The sequence below is a fragment of the Arachis ipaensis genome, chromosome B10, assembly GCF_059453495.1.
Source record: "Arachis ipaensis isolate K30076 ecotype BB chromosome B10, ASM5945349v1, whole genome shotgun sequence".
Classification (NCBI taxonomy): domain Eukaryota; kingdom Viridiplantae; phylum Streptophyta; class Magnoliopsida; order Fabales; family Fabaceae; genus Arachis; species Arachis ipaensis.
Window position 1 is genome coordinate 109,881,443 of NC_142435.1, and position 12,731 is coordinate 109,894,173.

Genomic DNA, 12,731 nt, shown 5'->3' on the forward strand with positions numbered 1-12,731 from the left:
TCAAGTTAGGCGCCAGAACCACAAATTCTCCAAAAGCACATGATTACATGCGCCAGTTAAAAGGGGAGCAATGGTCCCCCTTCCATCTACTTGATGCTGCACGATTGTTTTTTATTCAATTTTGATTAAATCTTTTATTTTAATTACAAATAGAAAAAGATATTATTTAGTTTTAGAAAATATATTTTACATTAATTAGGATTAGATATAAAAGGAATCTTCAATCTCTTCTCTTCTACCTCATTCCGCAATTTACAGTTTTTCAGAATCCTAGTTTTCTCTCTGAACCATGAGCAACTAAACCTTCACTATTAAGGTTAGGAGCTCTATCTATTGTATGCATTGATACTATTATTTTTCTATTTTAATTCATGTACTAATTTATAATTCAAGCATTGTTTTTGTTTTTTATTTTATGAATTTGGGTGGAACGAAAGTATGACCCTTGTTCTAATTGAGTTCTTATATAACTTGGAAAAGCTCTTTATTTGAACAACAACTTGAAAACAATTTCTCCTAAACTTCTAATTATCTGGATTTAACGGGATACGTGACATATAATCCTCTTATATTTGGATAATTAGGGTTTTTGTGGCACATAAACTAGATTTGAGCTTCACCCTCTAATTGGAATTAAGTGACCAAGAAATTGGCGGTTGATGAATTTTAGAGGAGACTAAAAAGGTCTAAGGAATTAGAGTTTAGTCACATACAGTTTGCCATGAATTAAATATTGCATGATTAAAATAGTTAGTAAGAAAAGTCAATCCGGAAAATAGATAACTCTGAAGCCTTAACTATTTCTCAATATATTATTCACTACTTGTTTACTGCTTGCTTTCTAATATTCTGAATTTACTGTTAATGCTTTTGAACCTTCAACACCATTTTCTATTTGTCTGACTAAGTAAATTAATCAACCATTGTTGCTTAGTCCATCAATCCTCATGGGATCGACCCTCACTCACCTGAGGTATTACTTGGTACGACCTGGTGCACTTGCTGGTTAGTTTGTGGGTTATAAATTTCGTACCAAATTTTTAGCGCCGTTGCCGGGGATTAACTGTGATTGATAACTACTTGTTGTTTGATTGCTTAGATTAGATAATTTTTTCTTTAATTTTTTAATATTATTAATTTTTATTTCCCATTTCTTTTTTTTTTCTTTACGTTTTTTTTTTCTTTACGTTGTTTCCTTTTCGTTCATAACCCCCTCCCTTTGTATTTGTTTGGTTTAATTTTACTTTCCTTTTTTTCCCTCTGTCCGTGCATTCCTTTTCCTTTCTTTTTATTTTATTTTATTTAATTTTATTTTTTCAAAACTTTCGTTCTTCATTTATTTTTCCTTTTTAATTTTATTTTCGTTTTATTTTTTCCCATTAATTTTTATCTTTTTATATTTTATTAGTTTTATTTTATTTTCGTCTTTAATAAAAAATTAGATATAAATATATACCTATTTATTGCATCATATATTTATTTTTCCTTAATTTCAGTTTGGTGTTGTCGCTTTAATTTTATTTTAATTTTTTTGTTTTATTTTTTATTTATTTATTTAGAAATTTTTAGCTTAATATTATTTATAATTTTCGAAATTTGCTTATCTTAATTAGTTAGTTGTTTATTTTATTATTTTACACATGTTAACTTAACGAAAATTCTATGCACTCTGACGTAGAGAATCTCACCTTTTTTTGTCTTCTGTCTGTTTATGAGCAGGAATAGAGACAAAGAACCTCTTTTAGACTTTGATCCTAAACCTGAAAGGACTTTCAAGCGGCGTTTGCGACAAGTAAGACTTTACAAGGCTGCAGAGTCCACTATGGATCATAATAATGCTGCTAATGCCAATATGGCAAATCTGAATGGGAATGAGGAACCTAGAAGAGTGCTTGGCTCTTACACTACTCCTAATGCAGATCTTTATGGAAAAAATATTGTGGTGCCTTCCATAGCTGCAAACAATTTTGAACTGAAGTCTCAGCTTGTCACTCTTGTGCAACAAAATTGCCAGTATCATGGACTTTCTCAGGAAGACCCGAATTAATTTATTTCTGATTTTCTTTAGATTTGTGATACTGTGAAGACCAATGGAGTGAATCCTGAGGTGTACAAACTCATGATCTTCCCATTTGCTGTGAGAGATAGAGCAAAACTGTGGTTAGATTCTCAACCCAAGGAGAGTCTGGATACTTGGGACAAGATTGTCACTGGATTTCTGACAAAATTTTTCCCACCTCAAAAGCTTACTAAGCTAAGGGTGGAGGTTCAGACTTTCAGACAAAAAAAAGGTGAGACCCTTTATGAAGCTTGGGAGAGATTCAAGCTACTGACTAGGCAATGTCCTCCGGACATGTTCTCTAGATGGACTCAGCTGGATATCTTTTATGAGGGTTTATGTGAAATGTCCAAGATGCGCTTGGATAATTCTGCAGGTGGTTCTTTGCACATGAAGAAGACACCAGGGGAGACTATTGAGCTTATTGAGTTGGTTGCTAATAACCAATACTTATATTCCTCTAATAGGAATCTTTGCACTCTGAGACTGATAAACCACTATTTTATGGTTTATATTGTGTTTAATTGTGTGGTTTTATCATGATCCTTACCCACTTATTCATTAAATTAGCATGAAATTATAATCCCATCCTAAATTTATAACATGTTTGAAAACTGCTTCCTAGGGACTTTAACTATGTATTTTTAATTCTCCTTTATTTCATTCGATGCCATGATCTATGTGTTGAGTGTTTCAGACTTTATAGGGCATGAATGAGTTGGAGATTGGAAAGGGAGCTAGCAAAAATGGAAGGAACACAAGAATTTGAGGAGATAACCAGCGAGAAGTGACGCGGTCGCATGGCTCACGCGGCCGCGCGAAGGAGAGCGAATCGCAGTGACGCGGATTGGAAAAGCTCAGGCGACGCGGTAGCGTGGACGACGCGAACGCGTGGCAAGGAAAAGCACGAATGACGCGTCAGCATGGATGACGCGATCGCGTGACATGTGTGATCTGCATAATCTGTAGACTTCGCTGGGGGCGATTTTGGACCTCATTTCGACCCAGTTTTCGGCCCAAAACAGCAGACTAGAGCCAGAGAATATGCAAAAACAAACAACAACATTCATTCTACACAGTAGACAGTTTTTAGAGCTAGTTTTTCCTCCTTTAGGTTTTTCTCTCTAGGTTTTAGAATTTTAATTTTGGGAATTGATCTTAGCATTGGAACATTGAGAAGAGTTATTTTTCCTCATCAAGACCTCGTCATTCTAGTTCGTTCTCTTAACTTGGTTTTATTCTTCCATGTTCTTTGCTTTGTTCAATTTTGTCATTTGAATACTTTCATGATTATTTGATACAAGGATTATTTCTTCTATTTTAATTTATTTCTCCATTCCAATAATCATGTCTTCTTTTAATTCCCTTTCATGTGTTATGGATTTATTATTTGCAATGAGTGAGTAGTTCCCTCACTTGATGGGGAGTTGATTGAAAGGAACTCTTGAGTTGGAAGGATTGAAAGAAAAATTGTAATTGGGTTAACTGTTGAATTGTTATCTAATCACTAACACCAATCCCTTTGAACTAAGTGGGTTGCAACTCGTGAATAGATCTAGCATTCCAACTTGTTTGACTTTCCCTTACCTAGTAAAGGATAACTAAACAGAACAACCATTAATTACAAATTAACCTTAAGATCATTCCATCAATAATAGAGATTCCAACTAATCAACTCCCAGTCAAGGCTTTTATTCATATTATTTAAATTTTCCCTTTTTAATTTTCCCTCTACTTAACTCAACTTCTTGGAACATCTGATTAATAAAATAGCACACTTTTCTGCAACTCGTTGGGAGACGACCTGGGACTTAAACTCCCAGTAATTTTTAATTTAAACTCTCTGTGACATATTTCTAAATTGATAGGCAGATTTTCGGTGAGTTAAGAACTATACTTGCAACGTAACTATTTTAATAATTTTTAATTTACCAACTTCTGCCCCTCATCAATTTTTGGCGCCGTTGCCGGGGAGTTGCAATAGAGTGCTAAAGTTATTAATTAGAATTTATTTATTTGCATTTTATTTTATTTTGTTACTATGAGCTGCATGTTTCTTCCGTCAAATGACGCGTTCACTTCCTGATCCGCGCTTGCTAATATTCGATCCTGAAATTGAAAGGACTATTTCACGAATAAGGCGAGAACAGCATCGGTTAGTCCGCTCTGAGGGCAGATCTGAAAGTGAACTTGAGGAAGAAACTAACCCCCGTTCTACTGATTCGGTTGTTTTACGTGCAGAAGACATGGCAGCTAGGAGAGTTACCATCCAGGAGGAAGGAGCCCCTGATTTTACAATGCAACCGTTTCAAGCGCATCATCCAGCGGTGGCTACAGATTTTGAAATAAAGACCGCACTGCTAAATTTGATGCCCAAGTTTCATGGCCTACCTGCTCAAGAGCCTATCAAGCACTTGAGAGATTTCCAGGCAGCCTGTTCTACTGTCAGGCGTGATGGTACTGATGAAACTTCAATTTTGCTGAAAGCTTTCCCGTTTTCTCTTGAGGGAAAAGCAAGAGAGTGGTACTACACTCAACCTCTAGCAAATGTATCCAACTGGGATACACTCAGAAAGGAATTTTTGGATAAATTCTTTCCATCTGAAGTTACTGATAAACTGAGGAAGGATATTTCTACAATTGTTCAGGATGACAATGAGACTCTCTTTGAATACTGGGAGCGCTTCAATAATCTTCTGGAAGCATGCCCCACCACAGGATTGACAAGATAGTGTTGCTTAGCTATGTCACATAGGGCATGAGGCCCCAAGATAAGACCACATTGGAAAGTGCTAGCAATGGGTCTATGAAGAAGTACAAGACCACTAATGAGGCTTGGCAATTAATCAGTGATTTAGCTGAATCTACTAGGAATCACAGGCAAAAGCAAGGCCGTTCAAAAGCCGTTGCAGAAGTATCCTCTAACAGAGAGACTGCTGCTCTAGCTCAGAGTATATGTGAGATGACCAACTTGCTGAAGCAGATGCAATTGAATCAACAACAAGCTCAGCAAGCTCAACCTCCTCCGCCACAGCAAAACCAACAACTAGTCCCACAAAGAATTTGCGGAATCTGTGCTGATTATAGCCATTACACTGATGAATGTCTGCAACTCCAACAAGAAGACAACATGGTGGCATCCACTCATAACTTCTATGACCGCCCCAACCAAGGGTACAATCAAAGTGGAAATAATAACCATGGATGACAGGACAATTCTAACCAAAATTAGAGGGACAACAATAACAGAGAAGGCAGAGATAATCAGAGAAATCAGAGGTGGAATAATAACAACAACAGGCAGCAGAATCAACCTTACAGAGCACCTCACCTGAGGCAAAACCAAGGACCACAGAACAATCAACAGCAGACATCTCAATTTACTCATTCTTCTTTATCTCCTAATGAAGAGCTACTACAATCTTTTGAGCGAAGACAACAGACCATGGAAAATAACATGAATAGTATTAACGCCAGTCTGAATGGTCTCACCTCTACTTTGCAAGCTCTTATGTCACAGATTGGATTAACGTAAAATTCCAGTAACCAACCTTCAAGCTCCACTGGAATCCCTTCTCAACCATTACCCAATCCAAAGGGAGGCATTAATGCCATCACCCTAAGGTCTGGAACCACACTGCAGGAGAGGAATCAGGAGGAACCAAGCCCATCAGAACACACCTCAGCTGAAGAGGTAGTAGAAATAGAAGATGTTGAAGAGGAAGAGGACATACAGGACATAGCTGAAGAAGAAATAGCTCAACCACAGGAGGAAGCACCAAAAGGCACAGACACCACAGAGAACACTACTCCAATTCCATTTCCACAACTTGCAAGGAAGCCCAAGAAGCAGCTGGAACCCGACCCCAAAATGGTGGAAATATTCAAAAAGGTTGAGGTAACTGTTTCTCTTTTTGATGTTATTCAGCAGGTACCTAAATATGCAAAGTTTCTAAAAGACTTACGTATCCATAAAGACAAAATTAATGAATTAGAAACTATTCCTTTAGGTAGTTCTATATCTGCTTTAATGGGAGGATTACCTGAAAAATGTAGTGATCCAGGTCCTTGTATAGTTAGCTGTACTATTGGTGGTGTAGTAATTTATGATTGCATGTGTGATTTAGGAGCATGTGTCAGTATAATGCCTTTGTCTATATATGATATTTTGAGGCACCCTCCCTTAAAAAGGTCGGCAGCTCGTTTTGTGTTAGCAGATAAAAGCATTATTATAGTGGCTGGAGTTGCTGAAGATGTTTTGGTGAACATTAAAGGACTTACATTTCCCACTGATTTTTATATCTTGGAGATGCCCCATAATGATTCAGATAAGCCATCATCAATCCTACTTAGAAGACCATTCCTGAAGACATCAAAATTCAAATTGGATGCTTTTTCAGGAACATACTCCTTTGAAATAGATGGCCGCAGAGTAATCTTCAATCTGAATGGAGTCATTGACAAACCCCCAGAAGATCGTTCCATCTTCCAGTGTGATGTCATAGATGAAAGTGTAGCTGAAGTTCACAAGGAAGAGTTTGAAGAGAGGCACACTGGACAAGGTCCAAGTGTGGGGACCCTCTTAACTGACAATGAAGGCACTTCGTCATTTTCACAAGCTCCAGATAATCCAGAGCCTACCCATGATCAAAAGTTAGAATTGAAGCCCCTCCCTCCACATCTCAAATATGCTTATCTTGAAGATGAGCAGCAGCTTCCAGTTATTATTGCAAGGGAACTTACTTCTCAACAAGAAGAGCAGTTACTTGATGTGTTGAGGAAGCATAAGAAGGCAATTGGGTGGAGCTTAGCAGACATAGTAGGCATCAACCCTCAAGTATGTGAGTACAGAATATTTTTAGAAGAGGGAGCAAGACCTGTCCGTCAACCCCAAAGAAGATTGAATCCCACCATCTTGGAAGTTGTCAAAAAGGAAGTGACCAGACTATTGGAAGCCGGTATCATATATCCCATTTCAGACAGTGAATGGGTAAGCCCAGTACAAGTGGTGCCCAAGAAGTCTGGAGTCACTACAGTGAAGAATGAGCATGGAGAGCTCATAGCAACTAGAGTTCAGAATGCTTGGAGAGTCTGCATTGATTACAGGCGTCTCAACCAAGCTACCCATAAGGATCACTACCCACTTCCATTCATTGATCAAATGCTGGATCGCCTGTCAGGTAAATCACATTATTGCTTTTTAGATGGATACACAGGTTATTTCCAGATTCATATAGCTCCTGAGGATCAGGAAAATACTACTTTTACATGTCCTTTTGGGACTTATGCTTACAAGAGAATGCCCTTTGGCTTGTGCAATGCACCAGCTACTTTCCAAAGGTGCATGATGAGTCTTTTCTCCGATCTTATTGAGGACTATATGAAAGTTTTTATGGATGATTTTAGCATTTATGGTGATTCTTTTAGCCTTTGCTTAGATGGATTATCTAGAGTATTAGATAGATGTGTTAATACAAATCTTGTATTAAACTTCGAAAAATGTCACTTTATGGTAAAACAAGGGATTGTATTAGGACATGTGGTATCTAATAATGGCATTTCTGTAGACCCAGCAAAGGTGAATGTTATTTCTAGTCTACCTTACCCCTCTTCTGTGAGGGAAGTCCGTTCGTTCCTTGGCCATGCAGGTTTTTACAGGACATTTATTAAGGACTTTAGTAAGGTCGCACTTCCCTTATCCAGATTACTGCAGAAGGATATTGAGTTTGCGTTCAGTGGGGATTGCAAACAAGCGTTTGATAAGCTGAAGACTGCTCTGACTCAAGCCCCAATTGTGAGAGGACCAGACTGGAGCCAGCTATTTGAAATCATGTGCGATGCTTCCAACTATGCAGTAGGAGCAGCGTTGGCTCAGCGTGAAGGTAAGGATCCTTTCGTTATTGCTTATGCGTCTAAGACTTTAGACACTGCCCAGTCCAATTATACTACTACTGAGAAAGAGCTTCTTGCTATTGTTTTTGCTCTGGATAAATTCTGAGCTTATTTACTTGGTACTAGAGTAGTAGTGTATTCGAACCATGCAGCTTTAAAGTATTTATTAGCTAAAAAGGAATCCAAACCAAGACTCATACGTTGGATACTTCTGTTACAAGAATTTGATTTAGAAATAAAGGATAGGAGTGGTAATCAGAATTTAGTGGCAGACCACTTGAGTCGCCTTGAGCATATTAAGGATGATTCTACTCCTATAGATGATAATTTTCCTTTTGATAACCTGCAAGCAGTATCTGAGGTAGTCCCTTGGTATGCACCTGTTGCTAATTATTTAGTTAGCTGCACATTTCCTCCAAATTTTTGTAAGCATCAAAGAGACAAGCTGAAAAGCGAGTCTAAATATTATATATGGGATGACCCATATTTATGGAGATGTGGCGCTGATCAAGTAATTAGACATTGTGTGCCTCAATCAGAATTCCAGTCCATTTTATAGGCCTGTCACTCATCTGAGAGTGGAGGACATTTTGGTCCTCAAAGGACAGCTAGAAAGATCTTAGACTGTGGATTCTGGTGGCCTACTCTTTTTAGAGACGCTGCTGAGTTTTGTAAATCTTGTCTCCCATGCCAGAAATTTGGTAATATATCCAAGAGGGATGAGATGCCTCAACAAATTATGCTTTTCTGTGAAATTTTTGATGTTTGTGGCATTGACTTCATGGGTCCATTTCCAAACTCTAATGGATATTTTTATATATTGTTAGCTGTGGATTATGTTTCCAAATGGGTGGAAGTAATTCCTACCCGCACTGATGATGCTAACACTGTTGTTTTCTTTGTGAGAAACCATATTATATGTCGCTTCGGATCACCACGAGCAATCGTGAGCGATCAAGGCACCCATTTTTGTAACAGGAGACTAACAGGATTAATGAAGAAGCATGGGATAATTCATAAAGTTGCAACAGCTTACCATCCCCAAACTAATGGGCAAGCCGAGGTGTCAAACAGAGAAATTAAGCGTATTTTGCAAAAGATAGTAAAGCCTCACAGAAAAGACTGGAGCACCAGGCTACAAGATGCACTCTGGGCATACAGAACAGCATACAAGACACCCATTGGGATGAGTCCTTTCCGCTTGGTTTATGGAAAAGCTTGTCATCTCCCAGTTGAAGTAGAACACAAAGCCTTTTGGGCAGTTAAGGAGTGCAACATGGGAATTGAGAAAGCCGGAGCTGAAAGGAAGTTGCAACTGCAGGAACTGGAGAGCCTTCGCCTAGAAGCTTATGAAAACTCCAGAATATACAAGAAAAAGATGAAGGCTGTACATGACCAAAACATCAAGAAGAAAGAGTTCCAACCTAGGGATTTAGTCCTCCTTTACAAATCTCGACTAAGGCTCATGCCAGGCAAGTTGAGATCAAGATGGGAAGGTCCATACAGAGTAGAGAAGGCCGAACCGTACGGAGTTTATCACCTAAGCCATCCTTCAAGCTTTGAACTTATTAAGGTTAATGGACAATGCCTGAAGCTATACCATGGCGAGAAGGTACAGAGAAACAAGGAGCTTGAGATCTTCCTCTTGGAAGATCCTCACATAGCAGAGGATTGAGCTAGTGGAGCGTCCAACTTACGGACGTTAAAGCAAAGTGCTAGGTGGGAGACAACCCACCATGGTATGATCGTTCTTTTCTTTATTTTTATTTTTAGTTTTTCCTATTCAATACCTCTTCCCTTTCTTAGTACTTTCATGCATCTGCATTTACATGTTTTTACTTTAAAAAAAAAAATTTTGCTACGCGACGCGATCGCATCAGCGACGCGTCCGCGTCACAGGGAGAGTAAAGAAAAATAAAAACGAACAGAAAGTTACGCTGGAGTGTGGCTGGAGGCGTGCCAATGGCACAAATCCTCCCACGCGACTGCATCGCTGACGCGTCCGCGTCACATAGGAACTTTGGCCTTCCACGCGACCGCGTGCCCCACGCGGCCGCGTTCCCTGAGTTTTCGACGTAAAAGGGTGCACAATGCAATATTGTGCGAGAGTGATGCTGGATTGGTGCTGGAGGCACAATCCTTATCACGCGACCGCGTCATCCGTTTTCGGACGCACACTCACGCGATCGCGTGATCGACGCAATCGCGCCACCCCAATTTTGGCAACTAAATTAATTTGAACAGAGAGTTGTGCTGGTGCGAGGCTGCACTCGCGCCAGAAGCATAATATGGGTCACGCGACCGCGTGACCGATGCGATCGCGTCACCTTACTTGAAGCGCATTCACGCGAACGTGTGCCCCACGCGGTCGCGTCGCGTGCGCCGCACAGCTCAACCTAAATTGCCAAATTATCTTATCTTTCTCCCCTCCAAATCCTAGTTTTTCTTTCCCTCCTTATTTTTTCCTCCCCCCTTCCCTCTTCTATCTCACCTTTCACTCTCTATCTCTCTCACCTCCATTAACAAGGTTTTATTTTCTTCTTCCCTCTTTCTTTTTCTATCATTACTATTATTTTATATGTTATTTTCTTCTTCTTTTCTTTTTCTTTTTATTCTTCATATCTTTCCTTCTTTTTCTTTTCCCTTTTTACATGGTGTCAGAAATTTTTTTGAGTCATTATCCCTCGTTATATGCTTGTGGATTGTTACAAATTAATTGACAATTATTTTTATTCTAATTAAGGGATTGCTTGCATGTTCACCTTCATATTTTCTATACCTTATTCATCATGCATGCTATGTGTTTGTGAAAAGGCTCAAATGGCATTATGCACTTCTCTATGTTGTTATACTATTCAATGCTTGCTTTTCACAACTATCCTTTACTATTGTATTAATTGAATTTAATTGTCAATACAAACGTGATGGTTTGTTACAAAGTATTGCTTGGTCTATGCTACTCATGCCCTTTGCCGGCATGCCAATAAACACCTTGTAGTCACTTGTCTTTCTATGTACTAGCTATTTTCCATTGTTGGCTTTTCACATGTACTCGAGAGCATGTGTTAATGTCATCTACATCCTAATGTGCATCCATCACCACTCTTCCGTTCTCTTCCTTACTATATATCTATTTGAATTTAATTTACTTTCTCCTCTCTTTTCAGGATGGCCACCAAGAAAGGAAAGGAGAAAGCGACTCCTAAATCCTCAGCAAGAAGAGGCACTAAAAGAGCATTAGTGGTAGAGCCCTCTTCCACCACAGTCAAGCCCTCAACAAAAAGAGTTAAGAGGATAATAAAGGTTGATGAAAAGGAGAAAGCCTTTCCAGCAAAGGACACTGCGCGATTTTCCAATCGCTACTGTGAGCAGATGTTCCCTATCCTGGCAGAAAGAAACTATAACAATGAATACCTTCTTATCCTCCCGTCCAACATTGCTACCTTTGTTGAGCCGCAAATTGAACGAAGACAATGGAGTTTCCTACAGAGACAGCCAAGGCAGGTCAATCTTTCTTGGGTAGTTGAGTTCTACTCTAACTTCTACATGCCAACCCTGCAGTCTGTTTATGTCTGGCAGAAGCAAGTCCCCATCACAGAAGAGGCCATTCAGCAAGCTCTGAGTCTCCCCCCTATTCCAGAAGGAATGGACGCCTTCCAAGAAGCCGCACTTAAGCGCCAGAGGTACCAATTTGACTGGAACTCCGTTCTCGGAGTTATCGCATTACCTGGCAGCCATTGGATCTACGGATACCACCGTACCCGCCCTAAGGGAATCTTGGCTTCAGCACTTACCTTGGAGGCTCGTGTCTGGGCACAGATCATGTCCCATTACGTCTTTCCGAGCACTCATGAGTCCTCATTCACTGCGGACATGGCCGTTCTACTATGGTGCATCCTTACAGACCAACCTCTGAATCTCTCAAGACATCCGGAATGCTATGGGACACGTACAAATTGCGGGCAACTTACCTTTCCCCGCCTTGGTCTTAGATCTTGTCTCAACAGCCAGAGTCTCCTACAGAGTTGGGGACACCAAAGCCGTGCTTCCATGGGATGATCAGTATGTCCCTAACAGGAAATACCTCAGACTTCCAGCAGCCACTACAAGTCTTCCTACTGCTCCAGTTGAAGATAATCCTTCTTCAACACCAGAAGCACCTACAACTGATGAATTTCTCCAGCAGATAATCGAAAGGTTGGATCGGCAAGAACACAAAGCTAAGTTGAGAGAGCGCCGTAACGAGCGCCGATTCAAACACCTCAAGGAGCTACTCAAGGGACACTTCAGGGACTCGGATACCCCGGACTCCACTTCTTTTACCAGCACAGGGAGCCATGCCGGTCCCGATTGTGGAGATACTGCTACCAGCCCATCCCTGTTCCTGACAGACGGCACCGAGGACGGTGCAAAGCCTTAAGTATGGGGAGGTCGGTCAGTACCTGACTTCCGGAGGTAATCTCTCTTCTCTAGCACCAATAATTAGGATATTTTAGTTAGATTTTCTTTCTTTTATAGAATAGAATAAATTGCATAGGTTAGGATAATTGCATGCATGTTCTACTTGATTGAAAAGACAATAAGTTTCTTTTAAGACTCTATCTTTGGAACAAAATTTCACTAATTTTTCAAAATTTTATGATAAATTTGCTTGAGTTGTATTTGGAACATGACATTTGAGCTAAAGAACACACAACCTGTGAGAGATTTGAGCCTTTATGTATGGTTACATTATTTAACCATAATTATTTCTTTCTTGTGTGTTAACTTCCCTATGATT